General features: G+C 43.6%; 1 long non-coding RNA gene across 1 annotated transcript; it reads left to right on the forward strand.

Annotated features, from left to right (window-relative positions):
- Positions 1 to 4,437: 4,437 nt before the first annotated feature.
- LOC136874164 (uncharacterized) lies at positions 4,438 to 10,309 on the forward strand. Its single transcript, XR_010860240.2, has 2 exons — positions 4,438 to 4,655; positions 10,013 to 10,309. It is a non-coding gene; the product is annotated as an uncharacterized lncRNA (long non-coding RNA).
- Positions 10,310 to 12,424: the final 2,115 nt, after the last annotated feature.

Genomic DNA, 12,424 nt, shown 5'->3' on the forward strand with positions numbered 1-12,424 from the left:
TGTCACTCAACATTCGTCAGTGTAGCGTATATTACTGTTCATGTGTACCTGCTAGCAAGTGTTCTTGGAAATCAGTCCCTATTGAAATTAGACAAATAACCAAACCAAGGCTATTTATAAGAAAATGTTGAAATGGTTATTATTAAGTATTCTGTCTACTAGGAAGGCAGGTCCTTTCGCTCCGACTGCGAATTTGACTCTCAAATTCTCTCTACACTCACAATCTTCCTTCAGCATGCAGTACTTCTTTTCTCTTCTAAATCGTCTAACAGGAGGGTTCTTCTTCTCCAAGGTCCATGATTTGCCTCAAAATTTTCTGGAATAACAACATGCAATTGGCAATTTCTTCTGAGGATATGTCCGAAGTAATTGGCCTCACTCTGAAGAACTATCTCTAGAACTGTTTCCCTCTTGCTTCTTGTCACTCTATCCACCAACATCTTTCTAACTCTTTGAAGCACAAACTGCGTATTCGTTATTAAAACGTCCAGAATATGTTTATTTATTCTATATACAATTAGCACAATATCATAATAATTATTTTGAATCTTTTAGTGTTTTGGTGTGGGTGGTATAAGGTGGTGTAGATATAACATACCTTACAGCGCGCCAGTTGTTCTGCGTCATTTTCAACGAATATATGCTAAACATTAGAAATATGCCACGTGTGACTATTATTTACCCCGTTCTATACCTTAGTGAACATTAATGCAATAATTAATGTGACTGAATTATATTCATTTATGGAAATAGGGATAATAACAAAATATTAAAAAATAAAATAAATCAAACACAAATATAATGTATTCACAAAAAATATCGCAATGCTTCTCTAATTACGAGCAACACTATTCTAACATTTGTGAGAATTTTGGACACATTTAGTTTCTGCGCAAATTTTACTATGAAACATTACATTCGGAGCAAATCCACATGGTGCTAACTTGCTTGTTCTTTGTGTTGCATTTGTTACAGCCCCATTCAGTTGAACTCTGCACTCGTACATCCTGTAGAACAAGTGGGTTATATTTCTTTACCTGAACTTCATTTCTAGGTGATTGTTTTGTGAAAAAATTAACTGAGGTAACATGCATCACAAGGAACTACAGAAAAGTTAGTTTATAATTCCTAGTGTCCATATTTGCGTAGTACAACGATGGTGGTAGATAAAATTTACCAACCAATTTTTCCAAGCGAGATACATTAACATTCTAAAGTAAAAGAAGTGATTATCCCTTACTTTAGCTCTGATATCTAGTGAATTATACAGCAGAAATAAACAGAACAAAGGTTGGTTTATAGAGCCACAATTCGATAAATAACAGCAGGTGGCGCACCGAGGTTCACTTCCTTGGACTAAGGACACTCTTAGGAAGCCGGTAAGAAAAACGGAGAATAACGTGCACTCTATCCACAAAGTTAAGAACTAGGAGGAAAGCACGAAGTGGTGGTAGTAGAAATTTACCATCACGCAACGTCCTCAGAATGAATTAAAAGGGTGGAATGCATTTCATACCACTGTACTTCAAACAGCTAAAGAATAGATCTTGACTGGAAATGCAAATATAGGTTACAGCTCTTTTCATATTGTTTTTGTGGTTTTGTTGTTGTTGTTTTTTGGACCATCAGTCCGTAGACTGGTTTGATGCAGCTCTCCATGCCACCCTATCCTGTGCTAACATTTTCACTTCTACATAACTACTACATGCTACATCTACTCTTATCTGTTTGTCATATTCATACCTTGGTATACCCCTGCCGATTTTATCACCTACAATTTTCTCATAAACTAACTGAACAATTCCTGGGTGTCTTAAAATGTGTCCTATCACTCTGTCGCCTCTTCTCGTCAAATTTCACCAAATCTTTCTGCTCTCACCAGTTCGATTCAGTACATCTTCATTTGTGAATCGATCTACCCACCACACCTTCATCATTATTCTGTAACACCATATTTCAAAAGTTTCTATTCTCCTTTCTTCTGAGCTTGTTATCCTCCATGTTTCACTTCCATACGTCACACTCCATACGAAATTCCCCCTGTGGTTGGGGGCGGTAGAATAACACCCACGGTATCCCATGCCTGTCGCAAGAGGCGACTAAAACGGACCCCAGGGGCTCTGAACTTGGGAGCGTAGGTTGGCGACCACGGGGCCATCAGCTGAGTACTGGCATTGCTTCCACTTACTTGTTCCAGGCTCCTCACTTTCATCTATCCTATCCGACCTCCCTTGGTCAACTCTTGTTCTTTTCCGACCCCGATGCTATTAAGTTTGCGAGGGCTAAGGAGTCTTTAATTTTCACGCCCTTCGTGGCCCTTGCCTTTCTTTGGCCGATACCTTCATTTTTCGAAGTGTCGGACCCCTTCCATTTTTTCTCTCTGATTAGTGTTATATAGAGGATGGTTGCCTAGTTGTACTTCCTCTTAAAACAATAATCAACACCATCACCACCATACGAAATTCTTGAAAAACATCTTCGTAATTCCTATATCAATGTTCGAAGTTAGAAAATTTACTTTCTTATAGAAGGCCTTCTTTGCTTGTGCTAGTCTGCATTTTATGTTCCCCTTATGTCTGCCACCGTTATTATTTTTACTACCCAGGTAACAATATTCATCCACTTCCTTTAAGACTTCATTTCCTGCATCACCTGACTTCGATCTATTGAACTCCTTTTCTTTTGTTTTGGACTTATTCTGTTTCATCTTGCAGTCCTTCCCCACAATAACTACCCAAAGTACTTAGGTATAACATTAGATCGGACACTCTCCTTCAGGCAACATCTAGTAAATACAACAGCAAAGATTACGAGTCGTAACAACATTCTGCAGAAGTTGTGTGGTACAACCTGGGGTGCTTCTGCAACTACCTTGAGATTTTCTGCCCTTGGTTTCATTTTCTCTGCGGAAGAATATTGTGCTCCTGTGTGGATCAACAGCTGCCATGTGAAACTTGTGGTCCTCAGCTCAACAACACAATGAGGCATAATAAGATCAACTCCTACCAACTGGCTTCCTGTCTTGAGCCACACCATGCCTCCTTCATTCCGTAGAGCACAAGCACTGTTGGGAGAATACTCCAAGATAAATAAGACCCTGACTTGCTCATCTACTCCAATATTCCTGACTTTTAGAGGAACCGGTTGAAATCTAGACATCTACCAGTTAAGTCCCCTCAGACGCTCACAGAACACAATTTCAACACCTATGCCCAATGGAAGGAAGAATGAATCTGAAAAACAGGTGAACATCGCTGGCCTTTCTTCCCACCTAATTCGAGGTCTGATCTCCCAAGAAGAACTTGGACCATGCTCAATAGGCTTCGATGCGGTCATGGAGTCTGTGCTGCGTCCCTGTATAAATGTGCAAAGATACAATCCCCCAAGTGTGACTGTGGTGCTCCTTTTCAAACCATCGAACACAATGTACAGGTGTGTAGCAGAAGATTGTAGATTGGCTTGATCTTCTAGAGGCCAATACAGAGGGTTTAGAATGGACAAAAGCTTTGGAAATTAAAGTAGAATATACTTGCTTGCCCGTTTCTGTACATATATGCCATACGATAATAAATAAATAAATAAATAAATAAATAAATAAATAAATAAATAAATAAATAAATAAATAAATAAATAAATAAATAAATAAATAAATCCCCAAGACTCTGTCCATACCATTCAGAAATGTTTCGAGATATTTTGCAGTCTCAGATGAAATAACAATATAATCGACAAATCTCGGAGTTTTGATTTCCTCTCCTTGGATTTTGATTCTTTTCCCAATGTCCTCTTTGATTTACTTTGCCGCCTCACTCCTTTCTAGATTTCTGCTTCTTTCACATAGCCTTCTCTTCTCATCACTGCAGACCGATTTGTGTAAATGTTCTTTCGCTGACGTCGGTTTCCATCGGCCGACAACATGTTTGATTGGATACGTTGACAGTCCGCCAGCCTTTCCACGAAAGGAATTGTCCATTTCATCACCATGAACAATAAATGTCTCAACAGTTCTGGTGATTGCTTTCGAGATACGAAATGGTCCACTGTACTTTTTAGCCGGTGACGCATTTTCATTAAACTCCCCCGTATACATTCATTCTTATCCTGACATGTTGGCTACCGAGCGAGTTGGCCTTGCGGTTAAGAGCGCGCAGCTGCGAGTTTCCATTCGGGAGATAGTGGGTTCAAACCCAACTGTCGGCAGCCCTGGAGATGGTTTTCCGTGGTTTCCCATTTTCACCCCAGGAAAATTATGCACCATAATTAAAACCGCGGCTGCTTGAATCCCACTCCTAGGCCTTTCCTAACCCATCCTTTTCATGAGACCTATCCGCGTAAAGCCAGTTGTGAGAGGGGGAAAGTAACTGAAGATCAGCAGACGCCTGATTATAGGCAGCAGGCGTTGCAACATGTTTACCTTCCACGCATTGCACGAAACAAGTTGTAACTGGGCGGAAGGAGTATTAAGATTACAGGTCAACATTTTTTTTTAAAGATTCGTTACCCGTATCTCCCTGTTTGCATTCATTGATAAACAAAGCACTTAAAGGCTATCAACAGGAAATGATGAACTTCGAACATTAAGTGAATGCTCTATATAAGCGTTGGCCTGCAAGCGATCTCACATAGAAGAGCGTGCGTAACTTCCACAATGAAAGGTATGTACAAAACGACTCATTCATTTTAATTATATTGTAATTTATATTGCCTTAAGAACATCTGTTATGGGGAGTTGAAGGCATGGCAGTGAAAATGATTGTCAATTTTCTTTTTCCATTTCACAAAATGATTACAGAATTTCCTCATCACGTTGCTGTATCACTTGTAAATACACTGCCATAACCGTGTAGGTGTTAAGTCTTTAGTGGTCTGACACAGTGGATAGACGGTTCGAGTCCAGTTAGTGGGAAAAGAACCATCAGAATATTGGCCGGCGGGGTAGGAAACGAGGTGGTATAAAATTTATAATCACCGAACTGAATAGCTGCAGTCGCTTAAGTGCGGCCAGTATCCAGTATTCGGGAGATAGTCGGTTCGAACCCCACTGTCGGCAGCCCTGAAAATGGCTTTCCGTGGTTTCCCATTTTCACACCAGACAAATGCTGGGGCTGTACCTTAATTAAGGCCACGGCCACTTCCTTCCCACTCCTAGCCCTTCCCTGTCCCATCGTCGCCATAAGGCCTATCTGTGTCGGTGCGACGTAAAGCAAATAGCAAACAAAATGTATAATCCCTAAAGTTCCTGCCAAAAGCCTGGATTTAATTCCGAAACTCTCTGAAGTGGTCGTGTGGATGTGGAGTGAAGGCATATGACGCTGATCATGGTGATTCGTCCGTCCGATGACAACGTTAAACCTTGAGTAGATCCCTTGTAGATCGACATTAGTAGGCTATGTGCCGACACAGTGTTTCACTCTTTTCCTACCTTTTTATCATCATCATCATCATCATCATCATCATCATCATCATCATCATCACGTAACACTGCAGGTCATCCATGAGCGTCAGATAGGAAGACCCGCATCAGGCGAAACGAACACCTCCTCGGACACTCCCAGCGTTAAAAGCCATCTTTTCTTCCTTCTCTGTTCGGCTCCATGGCTAAATGGTTAGCGTGCTGGCCTTTGGTCACAGGGGTCCCGGGTTCGATTCCCGGCAGGGTCGGGAATTTTAACCATCATTGGTTAATTTCTCTGGCATGGGGGCTGGGTGTATGTGACGTCTTCATCATCATTTTCATCTTCATCATGACGCGCAGGTCGCCTAAGGGAGTCAAATCGAAAGACCTGCACCTGGCGAGCCGAACATGTCCTCGGACACTCCCGGCACTAAAAGCCATACGCCATTTCATTTCTTCCTTCTTAATCCGTTCATCTCCACGATTGGTTTTTTCCTCGGACTCAGCGAGGGATCCCACCTCTACCGCCTCAATGGCAGTGTCGTAAAGCGTGAGTCTTTGGGCCGGGGGATACAATTGGGAAGAAGGACCAGTACCTCGCCCAGGCATCCTCACCTGCTATGCTGAACAGGGACCTTGTGAGTGGGGGGGGGGGGTAGATTGGAAGGGATAGACAAGGAAGAGGGAAGGAAGCGGCCGTGGCCTTAAGTTAGGTACCATCGCGGCATTTGCCTGGAGGAGAAGTGCGAAACCACGGAAAACCACTTCCAGGATGTCTCAGGTGGGAATCGAACCCACCTCTACTCAGCTGAGCTCCCGAGGTTGAGTGGACCCAGTTCCAGCCCTCGTACAACTTTTCAAACTTCGTGGCAGAGCCGGGAATCGAGCCCAGGCCTTTGCGGTTGGCAGCTAATCACACTAACAACTACACCACAGGACAGTGTAGCCAACACAATTTTCATTTAATAAGCTAGATCATCAACAAATATAAGATAGGAAAAAGCTAAATCGGAAAAAGTTAAAAATAAGCCAACAATTTATAGCACTTCTCACCATGTAGAGAATGAAGTTGTTCTTTGTTCTGCGCAATTAGCAAAGTACTATAACCGCAAACCATGGATATTTAATTATGTATACTGAGCTAGACCTGACAGGTGGAGGTAGTGGTCGTAGAGGTGATTATTGTCTTACGAGGAAGTACAACTGGCAACCATCCTTTATAAAACACTAATTAGAGAGAAAAAGTGGGAAGGATCTGACACTTTAAAAAATGAGGATATCGGCCAAAGAAAGACAAGGATCACGAAGGGCGTAAAAGTGAAAGACTCCCTACAGCTCGTGGCCTAATACTGTCGGGGTCGGAAAATAACAAGAGTTGACCAAGAGAGATCGGGTAGGATAGATGAAAGTGAGGAGCCTGGCACAGGTGTGGTTAGGGGCGCGCTGCTGTGAGCTTGTATTCGGGAGATAATGGGTGCGAGCCCCATTGTCGGCAGCTCTGAAGGTTACTTCCCGTCGTTTCCCATTTTCACACCAGACAAATGCTGGGGCTGCACACTAATTAAGGCCACGGCTGCTTCCTACTCCTAGGCCTTTCCTATCCTATCGTCGCCATACTTGTGTCAAGCGACATGAAGCAATTTTTTTAAAAAAGAACGTCTGGATGCGAATCTGAATTGTCGAACAGGAGTTGCCCTTTAATATACGGTTCAGTGTGTAAATGACAGGCCTTTGTTACCCCGATAACTGACAGTAAAGTTCATAATCCAACTTCAAATGCTATTTGAGCGTAACGAGCTTGTCCGAACGAGATCTTGTAGCAGACTCGCAATCTTTTTTTTTTACTTCTGTTTATTTTTTAACCAAATACTATCATTGTCTGACGAGAAGTCACGTGGATGCGCTGTAAGAGGTGCGAGGGGTAAGTATGGTATCCACGCATGCACCTATCTCAAGTCTCAAGGCCTGACAATAAACATCTGTTCCGACCGCGGTGACTTTAGGGAATAGAGGTGGTAAAATGAAGTGACGTATGGCTTTTAGTGCCTAGGACATGTTCGGGTCGCCAGGTGCAGGTCGTTTGATTTGACTCCCATAGGCGACCTGGGCGTCGTGATGAGGATGAAATTATGGAGACGACACATACACCCAGCCGCCGTGCCAGCGAATTTAACCAATAATGGTTAAGATTTACGACTCTGCCGGGAATCGAACCCGCGACCCCTGTGACCAAAAGCCAGTACGCTAACCATTTAGCCACGGAGTCGGACATTGGGGTGGTGTTGTGAAGTTTCAAAGTGGCAGTGTAATTGTGCATTAGTTATACATTTACTATAATTAAAAAGTACTGCATAATGAACAGATTAATAAGGAATGTGCAGGAGCTCGCATTGGCTGTCACAACTGATGTTTGTAGCTCAGATTTACTCGTGCTGTACCTATAAGCTGCCACGACTTCTCGTCAGACGCAGATAGTAACTACTCTGTTCAAAATCGCATTCGGTCACATTTCTAGATGTTCAAAATTACATTGAACGAATACATAGTGCGATGGGGATTGGACTATTACAGAAGGAACATGTCCTATTTGCATAATAGAGAGATCCATTGTCATCAAACAGCAAGATTATCACTGTACTTCTTCTTCTTCTTCTTCTTCTTCTTCTTCTTCTTCTTCTTCTTCTTCTTTATCTGTTTACCCTCCAGGGTCGGTTTGCTCTCGGACTCAGCGAGGGATTCCACTTCTTCCGCCTCAAAGGCAGTGTCCTGGAGCTTCAGACTCTGGGTCGGTGGATACAACTGGCGAGGATGACCAGTACCTCGCCCATGCGGCTTCACCTGCTATGCTGAACTCGGGCCTTGCGAGGGGATGGGAAGATTGGAAAGGATAGACAAGGAAGAGGGGAGGAAGTGGCCGTGGCCTTAAATTAGGTATCATCACGGCATTTGCCTGCAGGCGAAGTGGGAAACCACGGAAAACCACTGTAAGGATGGCTGAGGTGGGATTCGAACCCACCTCTACTGAGTTGACCCGCCGAGGCTGAGTGGACCCCGTTCCAGCCTTCGTACCACTTTTCAAAATTCATGGCAGAGCCGGGAATCAAACCCGGGTCTCCGGGGGTATTCTTGGTTACAATGTTTGATTTATCCATACTTTGTGTATGCCATACACTGTATAAGACAATGAAATAATGTTCAGTCGGTAGCACTTACCTAACGAAGGTGCAAATTTAGTAAAAATGACGTGAAACGATCCCTGAAGTAACGTAGAGGAGATATACTTCCAGCCCGCCCTAGTTCGTCTTACACAGGAAAATTAAGTCCGAAACTATGCAATTAAGAGAAAGGCGGCCATTTGCCGTGACCGTGACCCTATTGGGCGGTACGTGGTGAAGAGTAGCTGCAAATAAGTCTCCAAGTAATGTGTGATTGTTGCTTAAGTGGTCTCAAATAGCCGTAAGCGAATATTATAACAAGGAGGAGTAAGGGATTAGACTAATATATCACGGAAAAGTTCGATACATTTCTAAGTTGTTATGAAAAAGTTAAGAAAATACTAGATGAAGAATTGATAGGTAATCTGCCACATAGGTGACAGCCCTAAATGCAGATCATTGAAAAAATGAAATGTCGTATGGCTTTTAGTGCCGGGATATCCCAGGACGGGTCCGGCTCGCCAGGTGCAGGTCTTTCTATTTGACTCCCATAGGCGACCTGCGCATCGTGATGAGGATGAAATGATGATGAAGACAACACATGAAGACCTGCGCATCGTGATGAGGATGAAATGATGATGAAGACAACACATACACCCAGCCCCCGTGCCATTGGAATTAACCAATTAAGGTTAAAATCCCCGACCCGGCCGGGAATCGAACCCGGGACCCTCTGAACCGAAGGCCAGTACGCTGACCGTTCAGCCAAGGAGTCGGACATGCAGATCATTAATGGTGACCGACTGAGCGATCAGCGCCATGTTCGATACCTAATCTCCCTTCTGCACACCTGTTAGTAAGGTTGTGTTTCGAAATACTTTTGTTCATTTTTGTGAATATGGGGTCATTAGGTTTCGCGATATTTTCGAAGGGATTCGTGACACAAAAATGTTACGAATCCCTGTCTAAGTCGCTCTACAGATCCACTCTAAACTTCATCATCATCATCATCATCTGTTTAGCCTCCAGGTTCGGTTTTTCCCTCGGACTTAGCGAGGGATCCCACCTCTACCGCCTCAAGGGCAGTGTCCTGGAGCTTCAGACTCTTGGTCGGGGGATACAACTGGGGAGTATGACCAGTACCTCGCCCAGGCGGCCTCACCTGCTATGCTGAACAGGGGCCTTGTGGAGGGATGGGAAGATTGGAAGGGATAGGCCAGGAAGAGGGAAAGAAGCGGCCGTGGCCTTAAGTGAGGTACCATCCCGGCATTCGCCTGGAGGAGAAGTGGGAAACCACGGAAAACCACTTCCAGGATGGCTGAGGTGGGAATCGAACCCACCTCTACTCAGTTGACCTCCCGAGGCTGAGTGGACCCCGTTCCAGCCCTCGTACCACTTTTCAAATTCTAAACTTCATACCTTCCATTTTTGTTAAAGGAGTTGCTTTGACGTTCTGTTCCAGTCTCAATCGTGTTGTTGGTGGTGCTTGTCGCTGTAGCGTACGTGTCGGGCCAGCCTGTGGCTCCCTGCAAGGAGAACAGTCAACTGCTCGCTGATGATGTAGACTGCTCCGTCTTCTACGAGTGTAATGGTGGCCAGCCTGTCAAGTTCGACTGCCCTATTGGACAAGAGTTCGATCCTGAACTCAACCGATGCAATTACCCCAAGGAAGGTGGCTGCCATGCCAGCGGCAGGAAGTGAAAATACTCATTTTGTAAAGCATGACTTTATGAACCAATAAACATGTGCTTTCTCTAAATTGTATTTGTGTTGCTTCTTAACCTTTCCTCTCACGTAAACTTCGGTATATCTCCTCACATTCCAGAGATGAACACCAGAAAAACCTAAATTAGTCATACATACATCATCATACTTTCATTCTAATAATAATGTTATTGTTTATATGTACCACTAACTACTTTTACGGTTATGGAAGGGGCCGAGGTGCCGGAGTTTAGTCCCGTAGGAGTTCCTTTACGTGCCAGTATTTCTACCTACACGAGGATGATGTATCTGAGCACCTTCAACACAACCGGACTGAACCACGATCGAACCTGCCAAACTGGGGTCAGAAGGCCAGCGCCTCAACCGTCTGAGCCACTCCTCAAGGCTAAACTTATATTCTTTCTATACTTCAGTCTTCAATCCTATGTAAAATAACTAAGGGCCTCTAATATCCTTTATTTTCACCTACCTGTGCGATCTCATTTAATTATACACCTCTTACCATTTAGTTATCAAAAACTGGGTCTAACCATTGCCGCCTTTGTCTCTCTCTACATCTCTTATCCTCCATCGCCGAGTTCATGTTCTCCCAGGTAGTCCTTCTCCATTCGCCTCACATGAGTCCACCACCGAAGCCTATTTGTAGGGCCTACATACATTTCATCCATAAGCTTATTCATATCTTATCTTTTATATCGTCATTGCGACTATCCTCTTGTAATTATTCCCACCTGTTTGTACCAACAATCATTCTCGGTATTTTCATTCCCGTTACTTCTAACTTCTGAAATTAAAACATTAAATGTTTTCGGTGACGGAAGGATGGGAAAGGGCTAGGATTAGGAAGGTAGAGTCTATAGCCTTAATTACAATACAGCCCCAGCATTTGTCAGGTATGAAGATGGGAAACCAAGGAAAACCACCTTCAGCCGACGACGGGGTTCAAAACCACTAGAAGAGAGGTGCTCAGCTGGACGCTCGTTGAAGCTAGCCTAGTGCGGCCGGGCTGGTCTGACTTAAATGAGGGCACATTACGTAGCAAGTATACGTCACAATGAAGCGAGAGAGCGAATATACTTTGCAGGAAAGTGGAACAGTGACGTTCGATTGTGACTACGAAGCTCTCCCCTATTTCTTCTTCTTCTTAATCTCTTTAACCCTCCAGGGTTGGCTTTTCCCTCGGACTCAGCGAGGGATCTCACCTCTACCGCCCCAAGGGCAGTGTCCTGGAGTTTCAGACTTTGGGTCGGGGGATACAACTGGGGAGAATGACCAGTACCTCGCCCAGGCGGCCTCACCTGCTATGCTGAACAGGGGTCTTGTGGAGGGATGGGAAGATTAGATGGGACAGACAAGGAAGAGGGAAGGAAGCGGCCGTGGCCTTACGTGAGGTACCATCGCGGCATTTGCCTGGAGGAGAAGTGGGTAACCACGGAAAACAACTTCGAGGATGGCTGAGGTGGGAATCGAACCCACGTCTACTCAGTTGACCTACCGAGGCTGAGTGGACCCTGTTCCAGCTCTCGTACCACTTTTCAAATTTCGTGGCAGAGCCGGGAATCGAACCCAGACCTCCGGGGGGTGGCAGCTAATCACGCTAACCACTACACCATCGAGGCGGACGCTCTCCTCTACTACTCAGTGACATGTTGATTGTGGTACAGTATTTAAAAGACGCTATAATCGAAAGAAAACCGACCTTTTCAAGATATTCCGGTTTGATTTATATTGCATTCGATGTAAACAGCCACTTTCATTTCTTACATTTATGCATCCAAAGAAAACTAACACTTTATAATTAATGTGTTAAAATTTAGAAAAATACATGTTTTAAGCGTGCAAGCTACGATTTATTATTCTTTGGATTTGAATGACAATATTTCCATTTAACAAAGTAAAATTCCTGTTACTCACTGAGCTAAAGGTAATATATAAATACATAATTAAACAAGTTTACTGTTGATTTTGCACTGTATTGTGGTGTTTTGTGATTCTCGCTGTTCATTGAATTTCTGAAAATAGTTTCAAAAACTTATCAGGCGTCCAATGATAATGACGAAAGTTAGGACAATGATATTTACTATCCAAGATTAGAGTAAAACATTGATATTTACTATGCAAGATTAGAGTACTACAATGATATTTACTA

The sequence above is a fragment of the Anabrus simplex genome, chromosome 5, assembly GCF_040414725.1.
Source record: "Anabrus simplex isolate iqAnaSimp1 chromosome 5, ASM4041472v1, whole genome shotgun sequence".
Lineage (NCBI taxonomy): Eukaryota > Metazoa > Arthropoda > Insecta > Orthoptera > Tettigoniidae > Anabrus > Anabrus simplex.